The sequence below is a fragment of the Spermophilus citellus genome, assembly GCF_964194105.1.
Source record: "Spermophilus citellus genome assembly, chromosome: 1".
NCBI lineage: Eukaryota > Metazoa > Chordata > Mammalia > Rodentia > Sciuridae > Spermophilus > Spermophilus citellus.
The window spans coordinates 282,599,781-282,618,980 of NC_138182.1; the positions used below are offsets into that span (position 1 = coordinate 282,599,781).

The window sequence follows — 19,200 nt, forward strand, 5'->3', positions numbered from 1 at the left end:
CATCCCGTCTCCTCAAACTTGGTCCTAACCAATGCATTCTTCTAAAGGTGGTTGATTTATTTGTTTGTGTTTGAGTTCAGGCCTATACCTGATTAAACCAAGTCTGTGCAAACCTGTTAGAACGTATTGACATTTTTTTTTACTCTTTCCGAGAAGATAACTGTCCCAATAATCAACACCACACAAAAATCACTAAATGTAATTCAAATATCATGCTTTTGTAACATTTAGGTGAAATGGGAAGTCTTCCCACTGTCCTACTTGTAGAACTGCCTTACAGACTTGGCCTTTCCACCTGCCTCTTCTTCCCATTAAGCGGCAAGGTTAGTTCATCCTCAGTCCTTCCCACCTGGACCTCGTCATAGCGGCTTGCACTGTCATGTAGCCAACTGGAGAGTGAAGACACATTTTAGAAATGCCATTTCCCACTATGCACAGGAAAACGTCATTAAGGAAATGGGCACCGAGGAATGATTTACTTCAGCGTGAGCGCTGAGTGATTACAGGGAGACAGGAAGGAGGCATGATCCTCTCCAAAGGAGGCAACAGAAGGATGCAAAATGGAAAGTGTTCCTTGAAAAGCCAACTTATTGTTAGAAAGAGCCTATAAATTCTCTCTCCTTAGTGAGAAGAAAATCCATTTATCAGGAAAGACTGCCAAACAGAGAATTCTTTCTGGAGGCAGAAGCCTGAGGATTCACTCAAGGCCAGGTAAGTTCATGGCCAGTCTCAGGAGGCAAGCCGTGGTACGTGGTGGAGCTTCTCCTTGGTGATGGCGTTGGACGTCAACACCCAGAGCTCCCGGACACTCGGCACCCGTGGGGTCCGGAGAGAAAGGGCAGCTGCGGGGAGTGCTGGAGCAGGGGTGGGGGCAGGAAAAGGCTGACATTTCAGGGGCCATTTAGATGCCAGGGTTCTGCCTCCTGGAAAGCCACAAACCTGCTGCTGTTGTTTTGAGGCGGAGCCCAGCCGAGGGGCGCAGGGCAGAGGGTCAGAGCCACTGTCTGCTTAGAGGCCTGGTTTCCCACCTACCAGCTGCCCGTGGGCGCCCTGTGTATGCTGTCTCTCGTACCCAGAGTAGCCCCTGCCCCTGGGGTGGGAGAAACGCGACGGCACCCAGCAAGCAGGCTCTGTGTGTGGCTGACACTAGCATTCACTCCTTGCGCAAGGGTGGCTCTGGTTCAACTCCATTTTTACATGCTTCCTTGTCTAGTAGAGAGTGTCCCGGGGACCCCGAGTGAGCCCAGGTGTGACAGGCTGCTCAGAAGGCATTGCAGAGCAAGCACAGCCTGTGGCGGGCTCACAGTCCCTAAGAAAAGGACCCACCGTGGTGGGCTTCAGGATGGCCAGCCCAAGCCACGGGGACAACAGGACAACATCATCTGAGCTGGAGAGGACTGTGTGAAGGAGGGTCCTTCCGTAGGAGAGATCGCCAATGCACCCTCCGGGTATCCATGCACATCCCAGTGGAGAGCGGAGATTCTGCCCTCGTGGGTATGGCCCACCCGACGTGCCCTCTCTGCCTCACACTCTGCACTTCCTCCGAAAGCCTGCTAAACTCCTGCCACGTGGATGTGGATATTGTGACTCAGTTACGTCAAATGTGAAAGCAGCTTTGTGTGTGTGTGTGTGTGTATGTGTGTGTGTGTGTGTCACATGATGTGTGACAGAGGCCGAAACCTCACCCCAGCTCTGGGGGACACTGACGCTATCCTCTCCAGCTGCCTAAAAACTACCCCTGAACTTAGTGGCTTCTGACAATGGCTTATTTATCTCCCGGTTTTGTGGGTGAGGAATTCAGCAGGGCTAAGCTGGGAGGTTCTTCCGTTCCGTGTGACATGGCTGGGGGTCGGTCAGAGGCACTCAGGTGGATGTGGGTCTGGTGTGGACTGTCCAACACGGCTCCACTCACAGTCAGACCCCTTACAGGGAAGGCTGGAAGGAGGGAGTGAATGTGGGCCTGGAAGAGAACCAACACCAGGCCTCTCAGCACAGAGCTCCAGGGTAGTCGGACGCACACAGCAGCTCATGGCTCCAACAAAGAGAGCCCCTGACCACAAAGAGGAAGCCCCGAGACCATCCCACCCAGCCTCAGTCCTCTGACAGCTTACGTTACAGAGAATGACAACCAACTACAGATATTTGTATTTAGAATGTAATTAGTACAGGTTGAGTGTCCCTAAGGGGAAAAGCCTGGATCTGAAGTGTCCGAGCTTTCCCTGAATGCTCCAGGTGGAGACGCCCTCCAACCCGGGTCAGTGTGCCGTCCAAGCACAGGGGCACTGGCATACTGTATGAAGTCACCTTCAGGCTGGGAGTGTCGCGAGAATGTGCCCAGAAGCCAAGTTTATGTTTGGACTCATCTTCAATATTTCTCATTATATATATGCAACTATTTCAAAGCCCCCCCCCCAAACCCCAAGCCTAAAATACTTCAAGCCCAAAGCATTTCAGATCAGTGATGTATCTGTGCCATTTAGAAAAATAACAAAAGCCAGAGAGGAGTTTCTAGAAAGAAGATTTTAGATTACTGTCCATATATGTCATTTCTCTACTCAAAATCTCCAACAGCTTTCCTGTGTTTAAAAAAAAAAAAAAAAAAAAGACTTATTTTGGCATCCTTATAAGACACATCAGGACCCAGTGGCCACAAGGAGAACATGGCAGCATGAGACCTGTCCACCACGGCTTGGCTGTGTCACTTAAATTTTATTGGTTCTTCTTAGTTAGACAGTAGAACCCATTATGACATAATTAAACAAGCATGGAATGTACCTTATTCCAATTAGGACCACCCGTTCTCGTGGCTGGGCACAATGGTGGGATTCACTTAGGTATTTTCATATGTGTACATAGGAAAATTATGTAAGATTTATTCTACTACCTTTCCTAGTCCTATTCCCCTCTCTTCCCTTCATTCCCTTTTTTTTTTAATCGACTGTACTTCTCTTCGTCCCTTTCCCCACTATAGTGTGGTTTAGCTTCCACATATCAGCAAAACGATGTGACCTTTGGTTTTTGGGGGATTGGTTTATTTCACTTAGCATGATAGGCTCCAGGTCCACCTACTTAGTGGCAAATGTCACAAAGTCATTCTTCTTTACGGCCGAGTAATATTCCATTTTGTATACATACCACAATTTCTTCATCCACATGTATGATTTTTGCTCTGCTGTTACTTCCTGCAGCATTTGTCCTTCCTTCTTGCAATCCTGTTCCACCTCTGAAAGCACCACCTCCATGAAATATTTTCAGTCCTTCATTGCGACACAATCTTTTCCTCCTTTGAAATTCCCTGGATTTTTCTGGCAGGTGAGGATAAAACATCATCCTTTCTATATGGTGTTGGAAATAAGAACATTTCCATACTTGGCTGGCTCTTTCCCAGTCTACCTCTTTCTTTTTGTCTCATTGCCGGTGTCCCCAGCCCAAGGTCATCCACATGATAAAGAAGGGCTAGACAGCATCAAGCTGAAGAGTCCGAGCTTTGGGACTAGGCTGGTCCATGCTGGGGTCCCACCAGAAAAGTTGCTTTGTGGAATGTGACCTGAGCACCCTGGGCAGCGGCCCCCTCACATGTGCTGCTCCAGGAGACCACAGGAGACCAGGAGCCAGGCATGCGGGGAGGAGGGCTCACACCATGTGCACCCTGCTCTCCTCCCCACCTTCAGGGCAGTGCAGAGATACTCACCAAGACTTTTAAGACAGATCCCAGCAGTCCATGTGATGAGGAAACCCAGCCCCACAGCAAGGCACAGGCGCTGCACTTGGTTTCAACCGCCCATTATTTTAGCATGTTTATTCAAATAATTGTGCATTTCAAACACCTTTATTGGCCTTAAAGAAATAGCAGCCAACTGAACAGAGAGAGTTGAATTTGCATCTCAAGTTCGTAGATCCACAGCCCCATCCAGGTATCAGGAAGCTCTCTGTGACACTGCCTCAGATGCTGCTCTGGAATTCATCTCCTGTCCTGCTGGGCTGGCTGCCACAGCAGGGCACGTCCTTGGGTACCCACTGTCCCCTTGTCACTGTACCACCCAGCAGCCCATCTGTAGCACACACCCACCAACGAGAAGACCAGAGAAACAAATCAGTGAGCTGAGCCTCTGGGTTCTGATCTGGCCCACATGACAGAAGAGGGAGCCTGCTTCAGACAGTGCCGCCATCTACACCAGGAAGGAGCCCTGAGGCCAGAAAGGCACAGACATACCAGAAACACATGGATGCAACGTCACCAGTTGGCTCAAAAGGCACTTCTGAAATCTGGGGTATTCTTGGTAATAACTGTCATCAGTTCCTATCAGGGTCTTATAGCTTTTCATTAATAGAATGTCAAATAATTGGATGTTTGGTAGCTACACTTAACCACCTGCACTTTGAAGCACTTCTTGCAAGAGATATACAGTGTCAAACGCATTACCTATTGACTATAGCGAGTGCTCATAAAACAAAAATATTGTAAATGCCATTTAATCAAGAAATTAAAACTTGGCAATTGACCTCTTATTATTAATCAGTAGCTGAAAAACAATTTGGGGACTGACATGTTTGTGACTTTCATCTGTCAGTATTTTTAAAACATTTTCATTAATCAGTCTGAGAGATTTGTGACTCTCCTCCAAGTGTTACTCAACTGCTACTTGAAAAATCATAAGGTTAGACATATAAGAACAGTGGTTGGCTCCTTGTGTTCTTGTTAATTAAAACACATGAGGTGTAATCGAACACTCCGAGGCATTCGGTAGACAATTCCATGGGGCTTCATCTATTAGTCAACTTGCTCTGTTTAAGGAGAATCAGTGAGCAGCATAAGCTAAACTCAAAACCCGGAGATGCCCTAACCCAGCAGTTGGGAAGAGCGTCTGCACTTTGAGTCCCCACCTGGTTTCTGTCCCGCACATGGAGGACAAGGAGGGGCGCAGCCTGCCTCTGCTGCTTCCCCTCTCCTCGGGGCTCTGACAACATGGCAGATGTAGAAGATGGTGTGAGTCTCTGCACTTGATATGTTCCGTGATCACAGATGAAATTGAGATCTGACAGAAATCACCTCAGCCACTAACCACCAGACAATCACGCACACGGGAATGCAGGAAAGCCCTGAAACACCTTTAACTTGTTGGACAGCCTAACTGACACCCATGACTTAAACTCACCACAAAGACAATCCAAACTTTAACTAATAAACGTCCACTCCAAGACTATTAGGAACCTCTTTAAAAGCCCAAGTATATTTTTCCAAAGAGCCACATACAAAGGAATACCACAGTGAACTTTCTAGTCTTCTTACCAGGTTTGATGAGCTTGGGAGCCACCTCCAACTCTCAGATGTGCCGAAGGTGCACGGATGACGTGGAAACGTCATCACAGGTTCAAGGCAGCTGTGAGAGGCTGTGATGAGGGAAAATATTACACAGCATGACGCAGCACTGAGTGTGATAAAGGTGAGGACTCCAAAGCCATCACTGAAGGGTTCCTGAACCTCTTATTCCAACGTCTGCTGAAGACAAACCGACAGCCTGCGTCGAGGTCATTGCCTCCCACACCAGCTCCTGCCACCCACACTCAGGTGTCCCTTCCACGCAGGGAGGAACGGGACTAAACTCAGCCAGGGAGAGCCAGGCAGCTGTGTGCGGGCCTTCCCCCGCAAGGCGCTCTGGAAAGGAAGGAGAGTGCTTCTCCAAGGCCGGAGGCCCTATGCTGGCCTCCCTGGCTGCCCTGAGATGTGGCTGGCCTGGGGACTGCGGGCCACAAGGAGCCAGGCCACAGTCCCCACCAGAAAGCCCCCCCCCATATGCCTAACTTCAGACTTGTGGAAACATGACAGAGACGTGGTCACAGCTGCAGATGGGAAGCTTCTTCTATTAGGCGTTGATCTTCAGTGACAGAGGAGACCCCTGAAGGATGAACTCAGAACGCCCAGCTCCCTTCCAGAGCACGTCTGTGTCTCCCACTCACCTCCCGCAAAAGGAAGAGGGAGCAGGAATCTTCTAGTAGTTACTGCATAACCCCACAAGGAACTGACTCGTGTGTGGCAGGCCAGGTCCACAACGAAGAACAGAAGCTGCAGTTGAACCTTAGTAAGAGCAAAACACTGATAGAAAGAAAACCCAGCCCACATGAGCCCGTGTTCAGGTTCCTCACAGCAGCTTCGTGGTGAAGATAGCCCGAGAGAGGAGCCAACCAGGATCACTAAACCAACATCACGCTCCTGTTCACTGATAAGTATAAACTTCTACGGATTCTAACTCAAGAGTCCTGACAATGCTGAACATTTGTATTTTCACTTAAAAAGATAAAGAAAATTTTCATAGTGAAATCCGCAGTGAGTCCAAGGTGTCTGCTTATCAGTTGTTCTTAGCAGAATCTAAGGAAAGCACAGAGAACCAGACGACAGACGAGTGAAAGGAGATCTTCAGTTTGCAGAGAAAAAAGAAACCTTTATCTTGCTGTGGACAGAAAACTCCAGTTATCTGACTATTAATGTAATATAATATTAATGTCCTAGGTAGTGTCTAGAACTTTTGGGTCATTTGTAATTTACATTCTCAAGTAATCACAAAAATAACCAGTCTATGGTATTTGGGGGCTAATGTAGGAATATACACTGACATCAATGACTCTTCATGGATGCCAACAGAGCTCTAAAAAAACATTTCAAAACTGCTGCTACTGAAAAGGATCCCCTTTTTTCATTGTTTTTAAATTTCATTGGATCTTTTTATTTATACATGACAGTAGAATCCATTGTGGTATAATTGCACCAATGTGGGATGTATCTGACTCTAATTAGGACCCTCGTCTGTCTGGTGGATGTGCGTGATGGTGGGATTCCCTGCAGTGTTTTCACAATGTGCCCGGGAAAGGCACGTCCAGTTCAGTTCCCTCCACTGTCGTTGCATTTCCTCTCCCCCCACCCCCCCACCCCCGCTTCCCTTCAGTCCCTGGGTCTGCTCCACTGACTTCTGTTTTCCCCTCTGCCCCCTTATTATGGGTTAGCTTCCACGGATTACAGGAAACACTGGACCTTTGGTTTTCTGGAAGGATCCCCTTCTTGAAGGCTGATTATGTTAGGAAAGACAGTCCTCATAGTGCTCTCAGAACATGGGGTTCGAGGTCAAGGGGAGGAGAATGAGATGTGCAGTCAGTTCTGCAGTAGCAGGTGTTCATCTATGAAAACCAACATCGGCTCCAAGACACCGCTGACTCACCCTGCAGCACCCGGGAGCCTCCCGACTGTGGGTGATCATGCTCGCCCTGCTCCATCTCCCTCTGTGGGCAGAGGACACGCAAGCTCCTGATGGTGAATGTGGCCAGTAACTGTTAGTGGGCCTGGTGGAAGCAGGGCCCTGTATGTGCGTGCACATTTGACCTGGTCCTTGTGCTGTGTTGATGCTGTGCTGATCACACCTGTGACTCCCCATCTGTGCAGAGTGCAGGCACTACTGGAGAAGATGGGAAACTACCTGCAGCCTGGGGAGGCTCAGCCAGGCACGCCCAGGCCTGGGTGAGAAAGAACTCATGACTGAAGCCACTTAGGCTCATTGGTTTTAAAGTATCATTATGGCAATAGCTGACAGATACACAAGAATTCATTTAGAGAGGAACAGTGTTAGACAAGTCATTTAAAATAGGCTGGCTAGGATTGAGGAGAACTGGAGAGCTGATATTCAGAAAAGATTGAAAGCAAAAACAAAATATGTCTCATTTTTCCTAAACATATTTTGGAGGGAAAAACCAAAAGGGTGTCTCTAAAAAATATAAAGTATATGTTGGTGGACTCCATCTGATCATGGTTTGCAAATCAGTACTTTAATTCCACATTAGCAAATTATCTGAAATGCAAGTAATATAGCTTCCTCATTATATAAATTACTGTACGAAACTGTTCATTACTGTCACTACTAACTTAAAGTGTAACGTAAATTATTCAAAACTTCTATGCTATGCTATGCTTGTAAATAAGATAAAAGACTATGGTAATATTTGGTCCAAAGCTCATTCATAAAGAACATTATTTTTCCTACATTTTCTCTGTTCCTGTACTTTCCACAAGCTTTATCACAACATCAGAGGCTACAGAATTACATCAGGTTGGTAACTATTCACGACAACTACCGCTATCACTGTAGCATCCCCGAGGATGTAACCAGCTGTGCCCAAACAAGGGGCCCCTGTGGGATAAGCAGCACATGTCTTGGAAGAACAAATGGTAGGAGGTGCACAGGAAATCCAGGGCCAAAGTGAGGAAACTGCTTGAAATAAAATGCATATTTTTGCTCCCTTCTACCTAGTTTCTCTTACATGCTACATTTATCAAATTTGGGGGTTTATTTGACCTTTGCAAACACAGTACATTCTTGCTGATTATACGATGACTTGCTACTGAACACACTGCATTCTTTTCTAACTACTCTGTCTTACTCCTCTGAGTCAGGGGAAATTCTGACAGTTCTGTGGTCTCTGCTTTTGACTTACATGGACTACAGGACAGAGGACCAGTGCTCCTCAGCCTGGAAGCCATCCCCCTAGATGCTGATCCTCAGAGGCAGTAGACTAAAACAATGTTACCCCTTCCTGTCCTTCTTTCCTTTGGAAGGTGACTTTGCAAGTCTTTCCACAAAGCCCCAGGGTCCTTCTCTCCACCCCTGATGACAGCCTGCCTTTGGATCTCAGAGGGGTCAAGAGAGCATTGATAGAGGGGGCATGGGGTCACTTGTGACACTCTGACCACTTCTGCCATTCCCCATAAGCTCTGTCACCAAGGACAGCAACGTAAGCGTACCCGTATGGCTCAGCTCACTTCCCCCCTCATATGCAGTAAGCCCACATAGGAGAGCAAGAAACTCCACAGTCCACGGCATCCCAGAGCACCCAGCCCCTGATGGGCCAGCAACCAAACAGAGGCAGAGGAGAGAGCTCGGCCAAGACCAGAATGCCCAAGAGAGCCCACACGTTCTTATAAACAGCTGAATCCTGGGGTGGTTGGTTATATTATCAAAGATAACTGACACGCCAGGTTCTTCATTCAAAGTCTCAAATACAATCCGTCTCCTAACATCATGAAACATCAATGCAGAAGATGAACAAAGTGAATTTTAAGGAGGAACCATTTTGTGCAACAAGTTGACATTTCTGGTTCGTAAACTGCAATGTGCATCAGAAACGCCTGGACAGTGTGGCTGACAGGCTGCTGGGCCCTGGGGCTGTGTCTGCTTCAACTGCTCTGAAACGGGGCCTGAGAGTCTAGGATTCCAAGTTCCCAGTTTTGGCTAAGATGATCAGTGAGAATGGCTGTTTTATAGGACCAGGTGGACTGCAAATGAGAGATCCCCTTACAGAATATCAATCTTAGAAATTAGAAGAATAAACACATCTCTTTTTAAAATCCAATTTGACTGAATCCTATCAGATTTCAACATAAAAGGAAAGGAATTATACCAATTATGCAGACTTCCTGGGGAAAATGAATATTAAAATGGAAAATAACAGATTATTCCACCTAGACCATCAACACTTCAAGAATTGCTCTCTTTGCAACATTGATGATTGTGTTTAAAACTAACACTTTTTTTAACACTGTAAAGAAATGAGGCACATTAAACATTTCATCAAGAATAAACAGTTTTGGAAGCTGATGATGTAGCTCAGTGGCAAAAGTGAAGCCCTGGGTTCAGACTCCAGAGAGGAAAAAAAATTAAAAATAAAAAAATAGTGTTTCCATATAGTAATAATATCTAAAATTTGAAAATCAATAAAAAGAGCATTACTCTTTGAAACCTATTGCAATAGTATTTCAGTTATCATTTGCATTATTGAGACCATCATGGTTTATGGAGTGTACACATATTCATTTTGAATGTCCTACTTCAGCAATATAAATACATTTGCATTCTCTGAAGCTCTGGGCTTTACGGGCAGTAATTCCCAATTTTCTCAGGTGCATGAATATCCCCATTAAGTCTCCTCCAATCTGTACCTTTAACAGGTCATTGATGAGCACCATGGCCCTGCAGTTAGCTCTTCAAAGTGAATTCATTTGTTCAAATCAAGACTATAATTTGTAATTCCCCAAACTGACTTTTATTTCAAAAATAGATATAATAGTGTCTTGTTTCCATTTCAAATTATGATTAATACCCCTACTTAAGTAAATTTTAAATTTTTAGAAACAAAAAAAGAAATAATCTTTCTTTTCTTTTCGTTTTTGTACTTGGGCTTGATCCCAGGGACTTACAGATGCTAGGTAAGCATACTACCGCTAAGGTATATCCTCAGCTCTGAATTTCATTATTTTCTAAACTGTGAAAAATTTCAAAACAAACACTTTCCATGTAACAAATGCCCATTAAAACTATAAAATAATGTATTTCATTTGAAAAGAATGGGAGCATCAGATAAAATTTTTATTTATTTAAATTTTATTCCTACTAAAAGTTCCCTAGCACTTATATAACTTTTACATTATTGAAATATAATAGTAATGCTACATTATATAATTATATAATAGTATATAATTATAATATATTGTTCTAAATAATATATAATTATAAGTTGTAAATTATTATATATTAGATGTAACATATGCTTTTGTGTTATTGAAATATATAATTTTATGTTTTACACATAATATATAATTTTTTAAAAAATTATACCTTACATGATTTTGTGGTTTTTGTCTTTTAGTCAATGCGTAATCGCATAATTTTGATCTCATACAATGAGTGATATCACATTTACTGGGGTCTCGTTTCTTCAACTGTCCATAGTTTAAGGGTATTTAGCAGCATTACAAATTTTAGTGGAACAGTATGTGATCTCTGATATCTTGTCTTAAACAGACTTTTAAATCTAAATATAACTGTGTTTACATGTGGCGGGCTGAGCCAGCGTCTCCTCACTAGCACAGTGTCACCAAGGACAGCAATGTAAGCGAACCCGTATGGCTCAGCTCACTTCCCCCCTCATAACTACTCTTAAACAAACATTCGTGAAGTTATGTACCTCCTAAAAAAATCCTCAGAAAGTCAGCAGAGTGGTTAAAACTGTGCTAAAAACAAAGGAATAAAAGAAAGGAAGGAAGGAAAGAAGGGAATGGATCCTAATTTCAGAGGAAGGCTATAAAATGTTGAAACTTCTTTGCAAAATACACTCTAGAACCTTATGAATACTCTGTAACACAGCGACTCCCGTCTCTGTAACTGATACTAATACACTAGTCCAAAGCGTAAACAAGTGCTCCACGTAGAAAGGGAGTTTATCACACTGTGACTGCAACAGCCAGCAAATGTGCAAGGACCCAAATCTCCATGTCCAGGGAGGTGACCTGTGCAGGCAATGAAGCGAATGCTTATGCAGAACTTCAAACCCTGGGGAAGGCGAGCGCCTCAGTGAAAGCCAGAACATGGGGCAAGTACTCACACCTGTGGAGGGTGCCACTGCACAGAAACATCCAGGAGTGCAGGATGTCAGCCCTGCGCTTGGAATTATTTGTGAAACGCATGAATTTCGTTTTTCTTCACTGCAGGTCAATGTACTTTCACTGTATTATAATTTTTATAATGAAACTTTGTTTTATACCATGAATAGGCACCTCCTTCCATTGAAGTCTTCTGCCACAATATGTGGAAATAAAAACGTTCACCAGAGTTTAGAAGTGGTGCATGGAGACCTGCTGTGGGGAGGCAGTAAGGCAGGAATCAAGGGAAAATCTATACCTGGAATTTTGAAATATATGAAAATTGTTTTCTCCATTGGGAATTGGAAACTAAATACTTTGCATCGAGTTGGCTATTTTCATAGAGAAAGTCAATCACCTCTTCCTGGCAGATCCTAATATTGGTTATTATGTGTCTCCACAAGGGAACATAGCTTTTCCACTCTGTTTTTGTTTTCCCCATTCATGTTAGGAGCACAGCCTCTGTGGGGAGCTGGCACTGTTTGCTGTTCTGTTTTGCTTTTTATACCATAGTTTTGGAGTCCTGCCTAGAAAAAGGTAAGACGGAGGTGCACTTTTGGTTGCCTGAGTATTAAAAATGGGAACAAATCCACTGAAAACACGTTTGAAGTACAGTACTCATTTTAAGAAGAACGACGGCTTTGTTTTTCAGCCAATTTGGGGGAGCAACATTTTAAACATGCTCCAGAATAGAAAGTGAATTGGTGGATTTGTTCCAGTTTCTGAACTTGAGAGGATGGCACTCAATAATGAATGAATCTGTTCTACACCAAGACCTGAAGCCTTTCACAGGCCTGAGATAGAGATAAGTCAGAGACATCTGGTAAACAGAGAGATAAGAGAGGAGATTCACCTTGTACCAGGAGCCCTTCGCATCAGGGGAAAGGATACTATCTCCTGATCAGCCTCCCTTCATCTATTTTTCTTTCTCTTTGTCTGTCTAGCAGTTGACATTCTCCAAGATCCCTCTGCATCTTTAATTCACTCTCCTGACAACCCTGAGAGCAAGGTAAGGCAGAAGACACGCCTCCACCAACAAGCAGCTTCAGAGCTGCATCATCTTGGGTAGTCCTACCCAAAGGAGGATTAAAGGTGCTGCAGCATGGTATCACTGAAGGTAACAAGGCAAATGCACTGCTTTCTAAGTGACCAAAGAAACTATCTCCTGCCAAAAATAAACAAGTCAAAGTGAACATGCATACCAAGTGGGAACAGTATGTCCCTGCTGGGTGCCCATGCATGCATGTCCCTGGGTGCCCAGATAGGGCAGCACTGAGACCAAGGGCATCCAATACCTGGAGAAGCACAGCTGGCTGTGTCACACCTATTAGACCTAAGTTTGCAGACCACATAGTGATAACTCTGCTCTATGTTCAGGAGGCTCTTCAAACACACCAGAAAGACTAAACATAAAAGGATGTAAAAGGATATACCAAGCAAAAGCAATACAATTTAAACAGGGTTTTGATTTTGATATCAGACATTTGGGAAACCAGAACAAACTACTTAAAAACAAACAGATAGACACAGATATTTTATAATGCTAGAAAGCACAATAAACAATCAAAATCATTACATATAACTGATGCTATTAATAGACCCATGGGATTCAAATTTATTTTCAAAAATGTCAAAATGGTATTTGACAAAATTTCACAATTATTCTTTCTTAAAAAAACAAAAATAGTAAAAGAGGAATGGGTGGATGCTTCTTAGCCTTGAATGTAATCAGGCAAATGTAAATATCCTTCTCCACGAGGAGACACTGAAGATGTGAGGAAAACAGCCCAGATGCCATCACCACCACTGGGCATGGTGGCACGTGTACCCAATGACACAAGGTCCAGGAGGATGCACTCAGACCGAGAGCACTGGAGGAAGCAGGCATAAGAGAATCTGTGTGCTCAGGTACATCTCTGAAGATTCAAAAGAGCATGAAAACTTTAACAACATGAGAATTTAGTCAAATAGTAGGATATACATTGAAGAGAAAAACATCAGCAAACTTCATTTATAGCAAAAAAAAATGTGAAAAAAGTGAAGAGACAGTGGGAGAAGATACTTATAACAAAATCATTAAATACAGGACCAAATAAATGTCACCTACAATTCCACGTATTCAGGTATAATCTTAATATAATCCAAATAAAACATCAACATGTTTATTTTTTTCCTGGAGGTAGAAGAGAATTATAAAATGCCTATATAAAAGATCTACAGACATTAAAATATATTACAAAACCGCCAAAACTAAAACAGTGATCCTGGAACAGAAAGAGACTAGTGGAAGAGAATAAAGTTGAGAAATGTAAGGTGGAGCCCGAGCATAGGAAAGGAGGGTGACCTTTCAGTGAAGAGGACTGGCCTGCTGGGTGGCCACCCCAATGGAGTAAGGCTGGGTCCACGTGCTGCACTGTCCACTGAGATCAATGCCACATGGATCAGGAAACTAAGTAAAAACTAGTTGATAAAAGGGTACAGACCCTGTCATAAGCCAATATTGTGGTAGGGAGCCCATAAATAGGCCTGTGAAACACTACAACACTGAATCATTCAACATCATTGAACTTAACTATATAAAACTTAAAATTGAATTTTAATATGCAAAGCATCATAAGAAAATTCAAAAGATAAAGGATAAACTGGGGGAAAATGTGACTTACATCAAAGGCCAATGATAAATAGCTTTAATACACAAGGAACTCACCCAAATGCAAAACAACCTAACATGGGAAAGACTATTAACAGTTGAGAAAAGAAGAAATTAAAATGCCCTTTGAACATGAAAAAATTGTCCAAGTCAGTCGTACTAAAAGAAATGTAAATGAAAACTGCATTGTCCACGTGTGCAACAGCACAGCCTGTCCTAGCAGGTGGTGGAGCAGGTGATCACCAGCACGACTGGGAAGCCAAGCTGTGCCATGCCCAGGGAGGGAGGCTAGAGAAGCCTCGCAAGACTACTCATCCTTCACCCTAGAACTCCTATTCCTAGAAGACCACCCAGAAACACTGTGGCAAAGATGATGGTCACTCACTGTGGCATTATTTCTAGTAGTGAGACTGAAAATAACTCCAGGGACAATCAGTATGGGAATGGTTAATAAAGTCAAGGTAAGACTGCAAAATGGAGCACTCAACCAGAGAAGAGTTCCTGATGCTTATGTAGGGCGCTAACTCCAGAATATAATTCAGGGGAAAAGAACAACTGAACAGATAAACAACAAGACTGGGAGAAATGGTTGTCAAAGGGGCTAGAAGAAAAGGGGCGAAACCAGCTGGTGTGAGGGGACTTCTTTGACGTTGTTTTGAGATTGTGTGTGTGTGTGTGTGTATAGATGTGTGAGTATATATACATAGATATAACTTCAGAATTAAGCATTTTAACTATTAAAAAATTCAAATTGAGTAACCCATGAAAATTGAAAATAAATGACCCAACTGTGTGTCAGGTGGAATCATAAACACTGCAAAACTCTCCCAAGGGATTTTTGGACATTCTGTTTTGACTCTCTGTTCTTAGTGAATGTATTTTTAGGATGGACAGGACTACAAAGAAACCTTGAAACTTATTCAATGGCCTTCGTATTTATGTTGGCATTTTAAAAATGCATTCATATAAATATAGGTTTGTTCATACATATATATTCTACAATAAAACAAGTATGTAATTATTTAAGGTTGTTAAGAACATGAATCTTAAGTGCATACAGGCATAAAATCAAAGTAACAACCTTGTAATTTTTAAAGTTAAATAACAAATGCCATTTTAAACTCATGACTTCTTTCTTTTCAAATTACATAGTTGAAAGTTCTGTTCCCTGAAAATGCTGGGGAACAATAAGAAGGAGCAGTGAGCATTAGCAGCACAGTTCGCCTTTCTTGTTGGGGAGGAACTGTGCAAGGTATGTCTAGGTGTTTCCTGTGCAGAATGAAAGAAACCTCTACAGTCGATAGAGTTCTTAACCAAGGAGGCAGAATCCAGCATCCCAGGGCTCCGAGGAGCCACAGAAGGGACAATTTTAACAACAAATAATGGCTGTGATTGGTCAAGGTCCACCAACTACATAAAGACGTTTATATAATATTTCAGAGTGTAAGTTCAAGAGATCATGTGAAAAATCTCCACACCACTTTCCATAATGGTTGCACCAATTTGCAGTTCCAGCAGCAATATATAAGTGTGCTTTTTCCCCCACATCCTCGGCAACATTTATCATTGTCTGTGTTCTTGATGGCTGCCATTCTGACTGGAGTGAGATGAAATCTTAGAGTAGTTTTGATTTGCATTTCTCTAATTGCTAGAGATGTTGAACATTTTTTCATACATTGAGTTGATCAATTGTATATCTTCTTCTGTGAAGTGTCTGTTCACTTCTTTAGCCCAATTATTCATTGGGTTATTTGGTTTTTTTGATGTTAACTTTTTGAGTTCTTTATATATCCTGGAGATTAATGCTGTATCTGAGGTGCATGTAGTAACTATTTTTTTTTCCCATTCTGTAGGCTCTCTCTTCACATTGTTGTTTCCTTTGCTGAGAAGAAGCTTTTTAGTGTGAAACATCCCATTTACTGATTCTTGATTTTACTTCTTGCACTTTAGGAGTCTGGTTAAGGAAGTCAGATCCTAAGCCAACATGGTGAAGATTTAGGCCTACTTTTTCTTCTATTAGGCTGAGGGTCTCTGGTCTAACACCTAAGTCTTTGATCAACTTTAAGTTGAGTTTCATGCAGGATAAGGGTTGGGGTTTTAAATTGTTACATGTGGATTTCCAATTTTCCCAGCACCATTTATTGAATAGGCTATCTTTTCTCCAGTGAACGTTTTGGCCCTTTGTCTAGTATGCAATAACTGTATGTATGTGGGTTTGTCTCAGTCTCTTCTATTTTGTACCATTGGTCTATGTATCTTTTATGGTGCCAATACTATTCGCTTTTGTTACTATGGCTCTGTGATGCCTCCTGATTCACTCTTCTTGCTAAGGATTGCTTTGGCTATTCTGGGTCTTTATTTTTCTAAATGAAATTTCTAGCTTGGTTTATACCCAAAGGACTTAAAATCAGCATATTACAGTAATGCAGCCACATCAATGTTTATAGCAGCTCCATTCACAATAGCTAAACTAAGGAACCAATCTAGGTGCCCTTCAACAGATGAATGAATAAAAAAAAGTTATATATATTAAAAATGTTATATATATATTTGTGTGTGTGTGTGTGTGTATATATATACACACACACACATATATATGAATATTACTCAGACTTAAAGAAGAATGAAATTATGGCATTTGCAGGTAAATGGGTAAAGTTAGAAAATATCATGCTAAGAAAAATAAGCCAATCCCCCAAACCAAAGGCTGAATGTTTTCTCTAATATGCAGATGCTAAGTCACAATGGTGCAGGGAGGCTAGGGAAGAACAGAGTCACTTTAGATGAGGCAGAGTGGAGTGAAGGGAGGCCAGGGGTAGGGGTAGGAAGGAGGGTAGAATGAATCAGACATTATTTCCCTATGTACATATATAACTATATGACCGATTGGATTCCACATCATGCATAACCAAAAGAATAAGAAATTATACTCCATTATATATGATGTATCAAAGTGCATCCTACTGTCATGTATAACTAACTAAATTGAAGAAATTGTGAAAAAAAGAAGAAAAGAAGGAGGAGAAGGAGGAAGAGGAAGAGAAAGTACTATTACCCTGATAATTCTCTATTTAACAGCAAAGCAAAACTACAATGTTGTTGATATTTTTGAGCACTGTGTAGAAGATGATTTCTCATAAGAAAATTGACTGCATTTATCTGTTCTGCATATTGTCAAAAAGCTTGTTTTCTCTTTAAATAATCTTTCTTTAAAAAAGAAAATTTCATTTATTCCTCTGATGTCAATATACAATGTGTCACCTTCAAATAATGCCTCCTCTGGGGACCTTTCCTGGTATCCTGTTAAGTGAAATGATTTTCCCCTTTGTGTCATCTGCCATATTCCATGTTGTGCTTTCTCTTCTGCAGTTTCACCCTCTTTTAGATCAGTCCAGGTACACGATATTAAACATGCATGTAAGTCCTTGTCTAGCAAAATAAATAAATGGTCTGATGCCAATTTCATGCAAAACAAATACCATGTGATACCTCAAAATAAAAAGCCCTTCCCCCTGCTCCTCAAAAGAAAATAGCCCCCCCATAAGGAAGAGAGGCCTCATTGTGCCCGTCCCTAGAAAAGGTCCGCAGTTCACTTTTCCTTTCCTAGTTTCATCTCACATAAACTACAAGCCCTGGCTTACATGTGGAAGTTCCTTACAGGATAATTTCAATGGATTTAAATTAGGGAAACCAGTGAAGTAATGAATCACAGGCCAGGGTGGGGAGGAAGGAACAGCCTGACCTGAGGTTGGCGGGAAAGGCGTGGAGGGCCCAGGCTGTGGCCCTCTGGAGCCCCTGATGTGGCAGCTAGCTCAGGCCCAGCACAGCACCCCACTCCCCTCCCAGGGTGAAGGGTGTGAACATGGACCCAGTGCAGCCTTGGAGGTAACTTCAGGCTTTCAGACAACATTCATTTCCAAAGGAGAAGCTAAGCAGCCCAAGGAGGCAGCAAGCAGAGAAACCCCTAAGGCGTGATCCCGCAGACCATGAAACCCTGCCACGGGAACGGCTAGAAGGCCTGAGAAACAGAGAGGGGGCCAGTCTAGATGAAAGACCCAGGAGACACACCCACCGAGCACATGATTCATGGATCTGACAGGAACTTAATCACATCAAACCAATTACAAAAAAAAGAAGAGACACTGGGAGACAAGTGGAGCAATGTGAATTAGACTAGTGTCATATGATAGCAAGAAAGCATTGCTAATTCTGTTTAGTGTGGCAATGGTGTATCAGTGACGTTCTGCCACACAGGAGGACCTGCATGACAGAGAGAGTGTTTAAGGAATTGACTTGTGCAACGACAGGGCCTGGCAAGGCTGAAGTTCACAGGAAGACTGGCAGGCTGGAAGTGCCCAGGCTGGAGTGGGTGCTGCAGTGCTGGGGCAGAACTTCCTCTGCCTCCAACCAGCCTATTTCACTAGAAAGGCCTTTCACTGTCTCATGAGGCCCAGCCAGGATATTAGTGGTTATGCTCTTGAAATCAGTCACATTTACAAAAAGCTTCATATGAACACCCTGACCATTGTTTAATTTAATTACACGTAGCAACTGGACACATAAAAGCAGCCACCATGAGGCTAAGGCAGGAGGATCACAAGTTCAAGGCCAGCATTAGAAAACTTGGCAAGACCCTTTCTCAAAATAAAAGATAAAAAGGGACGGGATGCAGCTCAGCAGTAGAACATGGTAGAACACCCCTGATTCAATCCTTGGCTTAAATTTTTTTTTAAATAAAAAAAAAGGCAGCCACTTTACTATGAAACATAGGGGCTAAATGAAAATATCTCAGATCTACTTCATTAAAAGTAAGGGAAGGATCCGGGCACAGAGGCGCACACCTGTAATCCCAGCTGCTCAGGAGGTTGAGGCAGGAGAATCACGAGTTCAAAGCCCACCTCAGCAAAAAGCAAGGACTTAAGCAATTCAATGAGACCCTGTCTCTAAGTAAAATAGAAAATAGGGCTGGGGATGTGGCTCAGTGGTCGAGTGCCCCTGAGTTCAATCCCTGGTATCCCCTCCCTCCGACTCTGCAAATAAAAGTAAAGGAAGGGCTTCATGCAGCCATCGTGGAAGATCTGCACGACTGACC

The 19,200-nt window shown here is 43.0% G+C and overlaps 1 protein-coding gene across 2 annotated transcripts in view; it reads right to left on the reverse strand.

Moving 5' to 3' along the window:
- ADCY2 (adenylate cyclase 2) overlaps window positions 1-19,200 on the reverse strand; it is a 380,789-nt gene that overhangs the window by 319,397 nt on the left and 42,192 nt on the right. The window lies entirely within an intron of this gene.